We start from the raw sequence: 16,400 nt of genomic DNA on the forward strand, positions 1-16,400 counted from the left end.
GTGTGGGTGTGCAGGCTCATGCCATAGTATATGTCTGGAGATATACTGCTATTTATTTATATTTATTTATTTATTTTTGTGTACATATGCCTGTGGGCACACAGGTAGAGGTCGTGGGAATTGGTTCTCTCCTTCCAACATGTGCATTGCGGGGTTCGCGCATAGGTCTTTAGGCTTAACAGCCTTTGCCGCTGAGTGGTTTGCTGGTCCCCAGAGGTTTGCATCTGTAGCAGGTTGCATGTGCGATCAGGTTGCTGCTGGTCATCTGCAGGACTCCCCTGAGAGCACCTGCTCCACACCTACTTCAGGAGCAGATGTGTGAGTTTGCTATGTTTGTGTGTTTTGTAGAGATTAAAACCACCAGTTCACTCTGTGGTCACCATGTTCTCTGAGCTTAGCAACAGAATTAAGTACTTCTAGGTCCCGGGTACCAGTCATGACTTAGAAATGAACAAATGAGTAAGACATGATCTTTGCCCTGAAATGCTCCCAAACCTCACAAGGAAGCGGATTTTATCCAGTGTCTGGACTAGACAGTGTGAGTGTCCCTACAGCAGCGGGTGGAAGTGAGAGGGAGCTGTGACCCTGGAGGAATGATTAGCATCCCGACTTCTACCCTTACCAGTCTTTCTGTGGACGGCGATGTAAACATTGTGATTACCCAGGTCTGATCATCCATAATAACACAGCAGCGGCCACTCCATCCTCTAGGAGAAGGACACCAAAGCATGGGCTGTCAAAGGAGGACCTTCCCTGATAGATGTAGCGAACTGCTTCCTGTGGGAAAAGGCTCTCAAGGGACCCTGGAGTGTAATGATTTCTCCCAGCTGTTCTGGTGGCTGCCTCATGCTGCCTGTCTTTTCTACTTCCTTCTTACTCTTTGCCTTCCGTCTAAGTCAAGCTTGTGCACCAACCCTAACAAAGTTCTTCTGACAAGGAGAAATCCAACCCCCTCCCTTCATGTGTCCTAGGCTAGACACCAACTCCCTGTGTAGTTGATGCTAACCTTGGAGTCTTGTTCCTTCTGCTTGAGTTCCTAAATACCATCGGTGTGTAATCTGTGCCTGTTGAAAGCTTTTTAAGTTTGTTATTATTATTATTTTTTTAATATTTATTTATTTATTATGTATATAGAGCATTCCTTCCATGTATGCCTGCAGGCCAGAAGAGGGCACCAGCCCCCATTACAGATGGTTGTGAGCCACCATATGGTTGCTGGGAATTGAATTCAGGACCTTTGGAAGAGCAGGCAATGCTCTTAACCTCTGAGCCATCTCTCCAGCCCCTGTTTTTATTATTTTAAACATTAATTTATGTTATGCTTCTGAGTATTTCCCCTGTAGGCACCTAAGTGGACGATGGTTTAGGGTGTCTGTGGAGGCCAGAAGACGGTATGGATCCTCTGGAACTGAAGTTAGAGGTGGCAGGAACTGAACCCTCGTCCTCTGCAGGAGCAGCCAGAACTCGTCCTCTTAACCACCAAGCATCTCTCCAGCTTAGTGTCCATCTATCTATCTATCTATCTATCTATCTATCTATCTATCTATCTTTGAGACAGGGTTTCTCTGTGCTGTCCTACCTGCCCTGGAATTCCCTTTGTAGACCAGGTAGGCCGCAAACTCACAGAGATCTACCTGCTGCCTCCTGAGGATGAAAGGGGTGCACCACCACTGCCCAGCTATTTTTTTTTTTTTTAAAGACTGGATCTCACTAAGTAACCCAAGTAGGCCTGGAACTTGAAGTAATCTTCTGGTCTCAGCCCTTGAGTGTTGTGATCACAAGCATAAGAAGGGGGAGCTGACAAAGTCTCTGGAGTGAATGCATATTGTTGACACAAACTCGGCTGGATGCCTCAGGCCCCTGGGAATGGCAATGCCTCCCCCTGCTTCAGAGGGGTGGCAAGGTTTCTTTTGGGCAAGAGTTCAGATGTTGACAGTGTTTGCAGAAAGTATCAACAGCTCCCTTCAGACTTCTGCTCCCCTACAGAGACCCCTCAGAGATGAGCCAAAGCCCGGCTTTCTCCTTTGTGGTGTGTGTCGCCTCTCCATCAAATGACACCTGTCTGTCATTGGTTGCCCCAGGCAGCTCAAACTCATGCATGAGAGACCCACGACCTCCACTAGAATTTGGGCTGGATTAATGCTGGCCTTTAGTTCTGGTCCTTCTGCTTCTACCTCTCAAGTGCTGGGGTCACCAATGTGCACTGCCATATTTGCTGAGAGACTTTTCCTTTCCTTTCCTTCTTTTTCTAAGACAGTGTCTCTCTGGATCTAGCCCTGGCTGTCCTGGAACTAGTTCTTGTAGACCAGTCTGGCCAAGAACTCACAGAGATCCGCCTGCCTCTGCCTCCCGGGTGCTGGGATTAAAGGCATGCGCACCACTGCCCGGCTTATTATTTCATTTGTCCACCTATCTGCATCTTGTATTGAATGCTGAAAGGAAGCGCATTAGAAAGAGTAACGTTTCACTCCTTATTTCTCTCCCCCTCTGCTGCACCTGCAACCTCAGTGCCAGGAACAGAAGTCAGGACCTTGTACATGCTGGGCAAACACTCTGGCACTGAGCACAGGCCACGCATCGACCCTAGCACTGAGCACACGCACGCGTCGACCCTAGCTCTGAGCACACGCCACGCAGTGACCCTAGCACTGAGCACATGCTATGCAGCGACCCTGGCACTGAGCGCACGCCAGGCATCGACCCTAGCACTGAGCACACGCCACGCAGCGACCCTAGCACTGAGCACACGCACGCGTCGACCCTAGCACTGAGCACACGCACACATCGACCCTAGCTCTGAGCACACGACACGCATCGACCCTAGCACTGAGCACACGCCACGCAGCGACCCTAGCACTGAGCACACGCTATGCAGCGACCCTGGCACTGAGCACATGCCTCGCATCGATCCCAAGTCCTCCTCTCACGGTTTGTTGTTGTGGCTGCTGTTTGTGTATATTATCCCCCTTTCTCAGATGAGGGTCTCGCAGCATAGCTCAGATTGGCCTTGCACTCCAGATTCTTCTGTCCTCGCTTCCTGAGCGCTGAGGGTACGGCTGTGTTTCAGCATGCCTGGCCCAAATGATTCCTTTTTCATTGAACCCAGGGCCTTGTGTGCGATAACCAAGGGCTTAAATACCGAGTTTCAGCCTCAGCTCTCTTGTTCCTTCTTGTTTTGAGACAGAGTCTCACCAGATTGCCCGGGTTAGCCTTGAATTTATGCTCTTCCTCTCAGTCTCTCCAGTGGCGGGAATAAGGGCTTTTTCAAAGACCAAAAAGAGAGTTTGGAGGATAGCTCAGCGGAGAAAGAGCTTCCTTTGTGAGCATGAGGAGAAGGGCTCAGATCTCTGCAGCCTATGTAAATATGGACAGGTTTGGTGGCTGGGAGAGGCCAAGGAAGACCTCGTAAACCTATGGACACACACACACACGCGCGCGCGCACACACACACACACACACACACGCAAACATACACACCACACCCCCCCCATAGAAAAAAGAAAACATAGTACTCGTAGTTGGCCTCAGGATAGTGGGGAACAACAGATTTCAGCAAAGGATAATTAGTTTTCCCCATCCTTTGTTATTCAAATTTTAAAAGGAAAAATATTCTCACTATAAAATATTGTTTAATAATTATTAACAATATTATAAAATATATTTAAAACCTGGTTGGGACCAGGCGGTGGTGGTGCATGCCTTTAATCCCAGCACTTGGGAAGCAGAGGCAAGTGGATCTCTGTGAGTTCAAGGCCAGCCTGGTCTACAGAGTGAGTTCCAGGACAGCCAGGACTATTTCACAGAGAAACCCTGTCTCGAAAAAAATAAAAACAAACAAAAAATTTGGTTGAAATAAAATTTATTTTATCTTTTTTAAAAAAATATTTATTTATACCGGGCGGTGGTGGTGCATGCCTTTAATCCCAGCACTCAGGAGGCAGAGGCAGGCAGATCTCTGTGAGTTCGAGGCCAGCCTGGTCTACAAGAGCTAGTTCCAGGACAGGAACCAAAAAAGCTACGGAGAAACCCTGTCTCGAAAATATATATATATTATGTATACAATTTCTACGTGTATGCCTGCAGGCCAGAAGAGGGCAGCAGACCTCATTACAGATGGTTGTGAGCCACCATGTGGTTGCTGGGAATTGAACTCAGGACCTTTGGAAGAGCAGGCAATGCTCTTAACCTCTGAGCCATCTCTCTAGCCCCCAATTTATTTTATCTTTATGTGAATAAGATATTTAATAGTTTTGTTGTTGTTGTTTTTAAGGTGAGGTCTTACCACATAGCCCTGGCCTGGACCTCACTATGTAGATCAGGCTGACCTGGAATTCACTAAGATCCAAGTGCCGTGATTAAAGGCATGCAGCCCCATGCCCGGCTGATTATGGCATTTTGAAAATGCACGTCAAATCAGGGGCTGACTAGATGGCTCAGGCCTTAAGAGCACTTGCTGCTCTTTCAGAGTCGAATTCACTTCTCAGCACCTATGCTGGGCTGCTCACAGCCACCTCTAACCTAACTCCTGCTTCAGGGACTCTGACCCCTTCTTCTGCCTCCACTGGCCCTACACAGATATGCATCCACACACAGACACATAATACAGTTCTCTTTTCTTTTTGTTTTATTTTTTGTTTTTGGCTTTAGTTTCTTGAGACAGGGTTTCTCTGTGTATCTCTGGCTATCCTGGAACCTGCTCTATAGACCAGGCTGACCTCAAACATGGTGATCCCTCTGCCTCTGCTCCCAAATCCTGGGATTAAAGGCATGCAGCACCACCACCTGGCCACGAATATATTGTTTAAAATGTGTTTCTCAGATGCAGAAATGTGCAGAGGAAGAAATGGACTAATTAGTAACAATCTTTGTTTTTTAAGATTTTTTGCATTATGTACAATATTCAAACAACAGAAGAAGCAAATACTAGAATGTCCCTAAAATAAAGCAATTCAAAAGGAAAAAAAATCAATGGCTAAGAGTGGTGATATAGCCCTTTCATCCTAGGACCCAGGAGGCAGGAGTTTCCCTGGGTTTGAGGCCAGCCTGGTCTACATAGGGAGTTCTAGGATAGCCAGGGCTATGCAATAGAAAAACTCTGTCTGAAAAGAAAGAGAGAGGAAGGGGGAGAGAGAGAGAGAGAGAGAGAGAGAGAGACAGAGTCGTAGGGAGGTGGTTCCCTGTTAAGAGCATTTCCTGCTCTTGGAGAGGGCTAACTTTCGATTCTCAACTCCCATGACTGCTGACTGGCGCACCTACACTCACACACATCCCCTCACACAGACACAATCAAATAAATCTTAAAAACTAAACCTTTGTAGGCTCCAAATCTGCAGAGAAACCCTGTCTTGAAAAATCAAAAGAGGGGCCTGGAGAGATGGCTCAGAGGTTAAGAGCATTGTCTGCTATTCCAAAGGTCCTGAGTTCAATTCCCAGCAACCACATGGTGGCTCACAACCAGCTGTAATGAGGTCGGGTGCCCTCTTCTGGCCTGAAGGGATATATTGTATAATAAATAAATAAATATTTAAAAAAAAAAGAAAAATCAAAAGAGACGGGTGGTGATGGCGCAGGCCTTTAATCCCAGCACTTGGGAGGCAGAGGCAGGTGAATCTCTGTGAGTTCAAAGCCAGCCTGGTCTTACAAGAGCTAGTTCCAAAGCTACAGAGAAACCCTGTCTTAAAAAACCAGAAAAAAAAAAGAAAAGAAAAGAAAAAAAAATCAGGGGGCTAGAGAGATGGCTCAGTGGTTAAGAGCATTGCCTGCTCTTCCAAAGGTCCTGAGTTCAATTTCCGGCAACCACATGGTGGCTCACAACCATCTGTAATGAGGTCTGGCGCCCTCTTCTGGCCTGCAGGCATACAGACAGAACATTGTATAAATAAATAAATAAATATTAAAAAAAGAAAGAAAAATCAAAAGAAAAAATAAAAAACAACAATAAAAAACAAAACAAAACAAAAAACAAAACCTCATAAACCCTAAGCTGCAGCCAAAGGTTGGTTCTGTGCAGAATAAACTGGACATATTCCAGATGCTTTGGGGGGCAGTTCTCCCATTTACAGTTTTATTAGGGTACAGCTGGAGAGCAAAGAGAAGGATGGGGGATTCTGTAGTAATAGGGGTGGTGGGGCTGCATCCCCAGGACCCCGGCCGCCTGCTAGTTTATGCCTCAAAATAATTACATGGACACTGTATTCTTTTAAACACTGCTTGGCCCATTAACTCTAGCCCTTACTGGCTAATTCTGATATCCCAATCAACCCATCTCTAATAATCTGTGTAGCATCAGTCTTACCGGGAAAGATTCTAGCCAACGTCCATCCTGGGTCGGAGCTTCATTGCCTGTGCCTCAGAGAGCAGAGCTCTCGCGTCAGCCCAGGAGAGGGGAGCATGATGTCTCTCTGAGCTCACTTCCTCTTCCTCCCAGCATTCTGTTGTTTACTCCTCCCACCTATGTTTTAACCTATCAAGGTCAAGCAGTTTCTTTATTGCTTAACCAATGAAATCAACAGATTGATATATGACACTCCCACATCACTTCCCCTTTTTCTGTTTAAACAAAAAAAAAAAAAGGGAAGGCTTTAGCTTTTTAAAATGCCGGCTTTCTGGGCCGTCCTGCCAGGGCAAACTCTGACTGTTTGAGGCAGGAGGGCCAACTACAGAGAGAGGACTTGAGTGTTGTCTGTTGCAGCTTGTTTGATGGCAAGGACCTTGAAACACTGTAGACTTGTGGCACTGAATGCGGCTCTGGCCGGTACCTCAGCCACAAGGCTGGAATGGCAGAAAGCTAAGGAATGGGCTACATCTAGCCGGCAAAGCCACGGCTTTAGTCCTACTGATATTGCTTGGTACATTAAAGACTCATGTGGTCAGAAAAAGAGAGATATACAGTAAAGAGAAATTCAAGGACAAAGAAAATTTCTAAATGATTTACAGTGTGTTAAAAATATATGCAAGCTAAAAGTTAAAGTTCTTTTTTTTTTTTTTTGGTTTTTTTCGAGACAGGGTTTCTCTGTGGCTTTGGAGCCTGTCCTGGAACTAGCTCTGTAGACCAGGCTGGCCTCGAACTCACAGAGATCCGCCTGCCTCTGCCTCCCCGAGTGCTGGGATTAAAGGCGTGCGCCACCACCGCCCAGCCAAAGTTAAAGTTCTTAAAAGTAAAAAAGGGAAGAAAGAGTAGTTGGGTGTGGTAGGACACACCTTTAATCCCAACACTTGGGAGGCAGAGGGAGATTGACCTTTGTGACTTCAAGGTGTGTTAGCACATGCCTTTAATCCCAGTGCCTAGAAGGCAGAGACAAACAGATCTCTGTGAGTTCAAGGTGTAGTAGGGTACACCTTTAATCCCAATGCCTGAGAGGCAGAGACTGGCAGATCTCTGAGAGTTCAAGGACAGCCTGGTCCACAGAGTTATTCTAGGTCAAAGGTATACAGAGAAGGTGTCTCAAAAAGCAAAAAGATAAAAGTAAAAATAAACAAAATCGAAGTTAAAATAAAGCACACAAAGATGGAAAATACACAGATAATTTTGATACTGTATGCTATTATGCTCTGTTTGAATTGTTTGAATGCTGAAGAAGGAGCAATAGCTGCTAAAAGATATTTGTTTATAAATGCTGCTGAATTAATCCAACATAGATATTTTGAAAATGCCTTGACTTTGAAATTTGGATCTAAGGACATGATGCTTTGGAAAGGAGTTTCTTGTTTTGTTTTCACAGAGGATGAGACCCTGTTCATTTCTTCTATTCTGATATGGTATGATGGACCATGCCCTCCTGAAGGGTTGCTGTGAACATCTTCAGAAAATTGCTTCGCTCAACTGCCAACTGAGATGAAACTGGCACACAGGTTATACCATGATAGACCTAATTAACGATGCCCCCATTCAGCAGGAAGCAGTTTGGAGAGAAAAAACTGCGTCCATATTCCCAAATATGGTTTATAAACGTTCTTTAACATTTAAAGGGGGATATGATATAGATATGAATAATTTGTATTAGTATAGATTTTGCTTTATTGATAGAGATTTAAGGTTAATTTTGTTATATGTATATGCATATTTCTGCTATTGATTAAGATATTGTGATTGTGTAGTTCATTAAAAAATGTAATGTATAAGCCGGGCGGTGGTGGCGCACGCCTTTAATCCCAGCACTCGGGAGGCAGAGGCAGGCGGATCTCTGTGAGTTCGAGGCCAGCCTGGTCTACAAGAGCTAGTTCCAGGACAGGCTCCAAAACCACAGAGAAACCCTGTCTCGAAAAACCAAAAAAAAAATGTAATGTATAATTAAGAAATATAGGTTAATGGATAATCATCAGTAATAGTCAAGCTTGTAGTCATGCTAGTTAGATTTTCTAGATATATAGAGATACATTTCAGTTAGATAGACATTCTTCATATCTTTTAAAGACTGCAGAATATGGCATTTAATGTTTTAATAACTTAGGACTTTTCATGACAATGAGACACTCTGCTCCTGGCAGCACCCAATCTACTTCAAGGAGAAGATGGGCATCGAAGAGGATCCTTATGGAGTTTGATAGCCATTTGGGCAAGAAACTGTTCTTTTTTTTTTAAATATTTATTTATTTATTATGTATACAATATTCTGTCCGTGTATATGCCTGCAGGTCAGAAGAGGGCACCAGACCTCATTACAGATGGTTGTGAGCCACCATGTGGTTGCTGGGAATTGAACTCAGGACCTTTGGAAGAGCAGGCAATGCTCTTAACCTCTGAGCCATCTCTCCAGCCCCCAAGAAACTGTTCTTGCCTGAACTATTGCATTAAACTGGACACAGAGAACCCGCAGAGAGAGGACTGCTAAACTTGCCTAAAGGTGAGATGGTCTTTCGGGGTTCCTGATTCATGAAAGAGTCTGCAAGACATTCTTCAGGACAAGCAGATAGTGACTGCCTTTGAAATTTCCTGCTTTGTGGAAATGTCTGCTGGAAACTATGGGCCTGTAGGCCAAAGATGGATGCCCCAATGGTACAGAGGAACTTTGGGTGACTGTACAGGCAGCGAGATGTCTCTGTCATTTCTAGAGTTTTAAAAGTTGCTTACTTTTTGTTTGCTTAGGTAATATTGTATTCTTCTGGAGTCTTTGACAGAGTTGGAGAATAGATAGATAGTTATAGTTTTCCATTGTTATGATAACAGATAAAATAGATATAAATATTGTAACTGTATTTCTTGCTTGATAACTGTTTTGTTATATGTAATTTTGCTCTGTTAAAGTTAAAGCCTTCCTTTTTTTGTTTAAACAGAAAAAGGGGAAGTGATGTGGGCGTGTCATATATCAATCTGTTGATTTCATTGGTTAAGCAACAAAGAAACTGCTTGGCCCTCATAGGTTAAAACATAGGTGGGTGGAGTAAACAAAACAGAATGGTGGGAGGAAGAGGAAGTGAGCTCAGAGACGCCATGCTCCTCTCTCCCTGGCAGACGCACGTGATGAAGCTCCAACCCAGGATGGACGTAGGCTAGAATCTTTCCCAGTAGGAATGATGCTACACAGATTATTAGAGATGGGTTGATCGGGATATGAGAATTAGCCTGTAAGGGCTAGATATAATGGGCCAAGCAGTGTTTAAATGAATACAATTTGTGTGTTGTTATTTTGGGGCATAAGCTAGCCAGGCGACTGGGGTGCTGGGGATGCAGCCCCGCTGCTCCTATTACAACAGGATTCCGCGCTGCTGTGTTCCTAGGGACCCATCTCATGGTCATGGCCACCGTGAGGCCATGGGAGGAAGTGCTGTTACAGTTGCTTTTTCCATGTCCTGGAGACCCAAGAAAGGGTCTGCCCAAGGGCAGCCACTGAAGCCCCTAATAGCTCATTGACAGGAGGGAAATTAATCATGTTAAATAAGCCAGGCAGTAAAGTGAGTGGATGTAAACCAGACTCCTCACGTGCAAAGGGAGGGATGAGAAGGGAGGACAGTGAGTGTCCATGCCCTGTAAAGGGAGGTATGAGAAGAGAGGGCAGTGAGGGCCCATGCCCTGCAAAGGGAGGGCTGTGAGCACCCAAGCCCGTGTAAAGGGAGGGATGAGAAGGGAGGGCAGTGAGTGTCCATGCCCTGCAAAGGGAGGGATGAGAAGGGAGGGCAGTGAGTGTCCATGCCCTTGCAAAGGGAGGGCCATGAGCACCCATGCCCTTTTCCCTCCAGGTTGTGCCCGAAAAAGGAGTACGAGCCAAGCAAGTGCTCACAGGGCTGAAAAGGCATGAATCACATTGGAGATCGTACAACTCCTACCTTGCCTAATATGACTTATTTTTGCAATCAATATCCCCTCAATTGCTAAGAAAAAGTGAAGCCGCAATCTTCTCCCAGATTCAGTGTCATGTGACTCACAACTGGGTTGTGATAGGATGCCAGATAAAGGCTGGTTATGTGCAGTGGGTAGCATACAGTGACCTTTTGGGCAAATAGGAATCCTGACACTAGAAAACAGGTAAGAGAGTTAGCTTCCGTCTATATAGTCTGGTGGCATCTTGATTGTTGTTGGTGGTGAAGACACTAGCTGGGTAATGGGGAAGGCTGCTCACTCATGAGACCTTGTCACTCATGAAGGGAGTGACATGCTTTCTTGTTGAGTGTGCCTTCGTGGACACTTTCCTTTCCCGTGGTCAGAGCTGAGCTGGCCCACAAGGAGAGGAAAGTGAACACGGTTATCTAAGGGGGGAGCTGGACAGCTCTCCTTACTGACACAGGTGTACAGACACAGATTCGTAACTCACCACCAGGCATTGCTCAAAAATTTCCAGGTTCAGTCTGGCGTAATGGCACACGCCTTTAATCCCACCACTCAGGAGGCAGAGGCAGATGGATCTCTGAATTCGAGGACAGCCTGGTTTAAAAAGTGAGTTCCCAGAAAGCCAGGACTGTTACACAAAGACACCTTGTCTGAAAAATGCAACCCCCTCCCAAAAAGAATCCAGATTCAAGACTTAAGCTCATGATTGGTAAAGTTTAAGAACATTTACCCATGTTTGGAGAGATGACTCAGTGGTTAAGAGCATAGGCTACTCAAGTCCCAGCACCCTCATGGCAGCTCACAGTCTGTAACTCCAGTTCCAGAGGATCTGACACACTCACACAGACATACAAGTAGGCAAAATACCAATGCACATAAAATATAAATAAATAAATCTAAAAAAGAAAAGTTAAAAAAAAAAACCCAACAGTTTACCCCTAATGTCTAACTGTTGGCCTGGCAGCTGGAATCCAGACTCTCTTGAGTCTTGAGTACTTTGACATTGGGTATGTCTTCTTCCTTCTTTCCTTTCTCTCTGCTTTTCTTTCTGTCCTTCTTTCTTTTTTAAAGAATTTGGTTCTTTTATTTATTTATTTTTGAGACAGGGTCTCACTATGTAGCTCTGGCTGTCCTGGAACTCACTACTCTGTAGCCCAGGCTGGCCTTGAACTCACAGAACCCCACCTCCTGCGTGCTGGGGTTAAAGTAATATACCACTGCATCTGGACCAGTATGCTTTCTTTTTCAGTCCATCTCTTCTGACCCAATTTTTCTGGGCCCAATTCCCTCCAGAGACCAAAACTCAACACGGGTGGTAGAATATGACTTTTAATCCTGGCACTCTCAGCAGAGGCAGGTGGATATCTGCGGCTTTCAGGTCAGCTGGAGCTCCATGATAAAATCCTATCTCATTTCTGAGCCAAGTTTTGTTTTTGTTTTGTTTTTTTGTTTTTTTTTGGTTTTTTGAGACAGGGTTTCTCTGTAGCTTTGGAGCCTGTCCTGGAACTAGCTCTTGTAGACCAGGCTGGCCTCAAACTCACAGAGATCCACCTGCCTCTGCCTCCCCGAGTGCTGGGATTAAAGGCGTGCTCGCGCAGCTCTTTTTTTCAATTTTTAACATAGAGCGAGCTGTTCTCGAACTCAGGCCCTGGGGAACAAGGGGTTGGCACTCTTAGCCTCTGCACCACCTGTGCGGCTGCTTCGAGCCAGAGTTTCTCTGTAGCTTTGGAGCCTGTCCTGGAACTAGCTCTTGTAGATCAGGCTGGCCTCAAACTCACAGAGATCCGCCCGCCTCTGCCTCTGCCTCCCGAGTGCTGGGATTAAAGGTGTTCGTCACCATTGCCCGATTTTGTTTTTGTTTTTTGAGACTGGGCTTCCCTGTGTAACAGTCCTGGCTATCCTGGAACTTGCTCTGTTGACTAGGCTGGCGTTGAACTCACGGAGATCTGACTCTGTCTCCCGGGTGCTGGGATTAGAAGTGTACACCACCACTGCCTGGCATGAATAAGTAAATTCTTTAAAAATAAAATAAGCTCCAAAGCCACAGAGAAACCCTGTATTGAAAAACCAAAAAATAAATAAATAAAATAAAATAAAAATTTCAAGTAACACCCAATTAGGAAAAGTTGAAGACTTTAAGAATGAAAACTCAGGCATTGGGGTCCAGGTTTGGATTCCCAGCACTTGGGAGTTTGCAGCAAGAGGATCATGAGTTCAGGACCACCCTGGACTACCTTAGCAAGACTACCAAATAGATAAGGAAGTAAGTAAACGAATAAATCAAACTTAAAAAGAAGCATTAACAGAAATAAAGATAACATCTCCCAAAATTCAAAATTCTCCTGGTAGAAACAACCACTGTTCACATTCTGTTATTTGTTAATTTGAGACAAAGCCTCACTGTGCAGCCCAGGTTAGCATGTAACCCTGGATCCTTCTCGCCCCAGGTACTGGGGTGGATGACTATGCCACCAAGCCTGCTAACCTCTAATTTACGATCTTCCTGCCTCTGCTTTGGAATTTATGTGCTCTCGGAGATCAAATCCAGGGCTTTTCCCAGATTACAGATACATGTTCACAGACACATTCTGATGTCTCTGGAACTGTTTTCTGTGATGCCACATATAAATGCATATGTTTTGGGTACATATACATTTTAGACTTTATAAAAACAGGACCTCCAAAGCTACAGGGAAACCCTGTATCAAAAAACCAAAAAAAAAAAATAAATAAATAAATAAAAAAAAATAAAATAAAAAGGGACCATATCATATGCATAATTTGTGAAAGTTATTCTGTATCAATAAATATAAGTCCTTGCCACAAGGATGTCATAGTATGGAAATAGCATTATTTTGCCAGGCAGGCATGCTCTGGCAGGTTTGGACTTAGCTGTGTTCTGGGTGGGTGATGCAGGAGGATCGAAAGTTTAAGACCTGCCTGGGCAACTGTGCTCCTTACTTTTATGTCAGCTTGACTGACACAAGCTAAAGTCATTTTAGAGGGAACCTCAATTAAGAAAATGCTTCCATAAGATTGGGCTATAGGCTCTGGGCGGTGGTGATGCACACCTCTAATCCCAGCACTCGGGAGGCAGAGGCAGGTGGATCTCTATGAGTCTGAGGCCAGCCTGGTCTATAAGAGCTAGTTCCAGGACAGGCTCCAAAGCTACAGAGAAACCCTGTCTTAAAACTTTTTTTTTTTAAATTTATTTATTTATTAAGGATTTCTGCCTCCTCCCCGCCACCGCCTCCCATTTCCCTCCCCCTCCCCCCATCAAGTCCCCCTCCCTCATCAGCTCGAAGAGCAATCAGGGTTCCCTGACTTGTGGGAAGTCCAAGGACTGCCCACGTCCATCCAGTTAAACCAAAACAAGCTGGGCGGTGGTGGCGCACGCCTTTAATCCCAGCACTCGGGAGGTACAGGCAGGCGAATCTCTGTGAGTTCGAGGCCAGCCTGGTCTAGAAGGGCTAGTTCTAGGACAGGAACCAAAAGCTATGGAGAAACACTGTCTCGAAAATCAAAATAAATAAATAAATAAATAAATAAAAACAAACCAAAAACAAAACAAAGCAAAAAAAGGGGGGGGGCTACAGGCAAGCCTGTAGGGCATTTTCTTAATTAGTGGTTGACTGGGAGAGCCCAGCCCATTGTGGGTGGTCTTTCTCTGAGCAGGAGTTCTGTAAGAAAGCAGGTTGGGCAAGCTGGGAAGACCAAGCCATTAACAGCACTCCTCTGGGGCCTCTGCCTCAGCTCCCGCCTGAGGCTCTTGCCTCCTGTGAGGTCGGTTGCAGCTGAAGAAACCCTGACTAAGACAGCAACTTTGAGAGACCCTGTAAAGTGTGGGTTTGAGGACAGAGTTCAGTGCTAGAGTGTTGCTTAAGGAAGAAAAAAAGGTAACAACATGGGCCTATTGAGGTTTGGCGCTATGGATTGAATTCCAGGGCACGCTAAGTACATGCTCTCCCACCTAACTGCACCACCAGCCCCAGGCTGCTATCTCACCCCTCCTTTGTGTTAGGACTAAGGCATTTTCAGTTTGTACCCCGGACCAGCAACAGTTAGATACTCTCACGCATATATAGTTATATACGTGTCCAGTTGTTGCCTGGAAGTGGACTCTCAGTGGGTACTGCAGTTTTCCCTTTAACATTGCACAGTGAAAAAAAGTTACCTCAGGCTTAAGGAGGTATAATTTATATGCCGTAAAAATCACTCTTTTTTTGAGTACATGTCCGTGAGTTTTGACAAATCCATTGGGCAACTACCCCATAATCAAGATAGAGAACAGGCTTGTCACCACCGCCCCCGCAATAAGTCCCCTGTGCCCTTTGTGGCTAACTCCTCTTCCCACACGCATCCCTTGGTAACGACTGCTTTCTGACCCGGTAATTTTGGCTTTCTCAGCACATCTTATGGATCAAATTATACATCCTTTGGATGTGGCTTCTTATACTTAGTGTTCATTCATGTTGCTGGGCACCGGGAATTTGCTCTACTTTATCACTGAATGACTGACTATCAGGTCTGCCATCCCCACCCGCTGTGTATGAGAGCTTTCGTGGCTCATTCTTTTTTTTTTTTTAATAAAAAATAATCTCCCAGGGCTCCTTCTTGCCGGCAGGTTGAAGGCATTGTCTGCACCCGTCCACCCTTTCTTCTCCTCCACCTCTTCTTCTTGAGGCAGGGTCTATGCAACCCTGGCTGGCCTGGAACTGTGCAGGCCAGGCCGACCTCAAGGTCACAGAGCTGCCTCTGCTTTCTCTTCTGTCTCTTGTTCAACTCCCACATACCACTCCTTTTGTTTCCCTTCCTGTTCCTTTAGTAGACAACTCCTTCCTCCCTGTCCCTCTCCTCCCTCAATCATGTTTTTCTCTCCTTTAAGGCATGTCCTCTTGGGCTGCTACCCTCCCCCATGCTCAGCTCTCGGTGGGATCAGAATTCAAAATTCAGGATATAGTCCCAGGTTGGTGCCAAAATGTGTTCTCTCTCTCTCTCTCTCTCTCTCTCTCTCCTTTCTCTCTCTCTCTCTCTCTCTCTCTCTCTCTCTCTCTCTCTTTTGTGAGATACGGGCTCCCTCTAGCTTTGGCAGCTTTGGCTGACTTGGAAGTCCCTATGTAACCAGACTAGCCTTAAACTCATAAAGCCCTGCCTTCCCCTGCCTCCGGAGTGCTGGGATTAAAGGTGTGCGCCACCAGGCCGCCACTCTTCCCTTGCTGTGTATTTTGGTTGTTTTCTTAGTCGGCTTCCTTTAGCATTGTTGGCATTGAAATCTAACTAACTTTGGATGTCCTTAGAGGCGAGGTGACATTTTACCACTTATGCTATTTGTTATTAAAAGTCAGCCTATTTGTCTGTTCCTGTGCCTGCGTGGGGGTAAGGGCGGAGTGGTGAAGAGTCTGCTGGAGACCCAAAGGTCTCTCGGCCGGGAAACTGAAACTGGGAGATGCACGCTAATTCACTCACTTGCCCACGTCATCCGGGTTTTAAAGAAATATGGCAGAATATAACCAGAACTAAGAACAGTTGAGAACTTTAAGAAAAAAAATAGCCAGGTAGTGGTGGCTCAAGCCTTTAAACCCAGCACTCTGGAGGCAGAGGCAGGCGGATCTCTGTGAGTGAGTTCCAAGACAGCCAGGGCTACACAGAAAAACCCTATCTGGAATCCCCGTCCCCAAGAAGAGAAAAATAATCTTTTCAAGGGAGAAAGGATGTATTTTGGGTCACAGTTCTAGGCTCACTAGGCACAGGACATAATGGCAGGAACTGGAAGGAGCTGATCACATCATCCCAGGCAGGAAGCAGAGAAAAAGTAATCTTAAAAAAATAACCCTTAACCCACTCATTCCCGTCCTCCCTCCCCTGAGACAGGGTTTCTTTTGTAGGCTTGACTGTGTAGATCAGGCTGACCACCAACTCACTGAGATCTGCCAGCCCAAATCCCTTCCCCCTCTCCCGCTAGAATTAAAGGCATCGCGACGGCCAGGCACCCACTCATATTTTACTTAAGTCTTTAGTTTTTGCTTTGAGCCAGAGGCTGGCCTGGAACTCATGTATACCAGACAGACCTTCCTCTCCCTTCAGAGGTCTGTGGTTAAAGACATGGACTATTATGCTGGATCTTACAGAGACATTA

Source organism: Microtus oregoni, unplaced genomic scaffold (assembly GCF_018167655.1).
Source record: "Microtus oregoni isolate MIOR12 unplaced genomic scaffold, Mior012 000054F_ref0000373, whole genome shotgun sequence".
Taxonomy (NCBI): Eukaryota; Metazoa; Chordata; class Mammalia; order Rodentia; family Cricetidae; genus Microtus; species Microtus oregoni.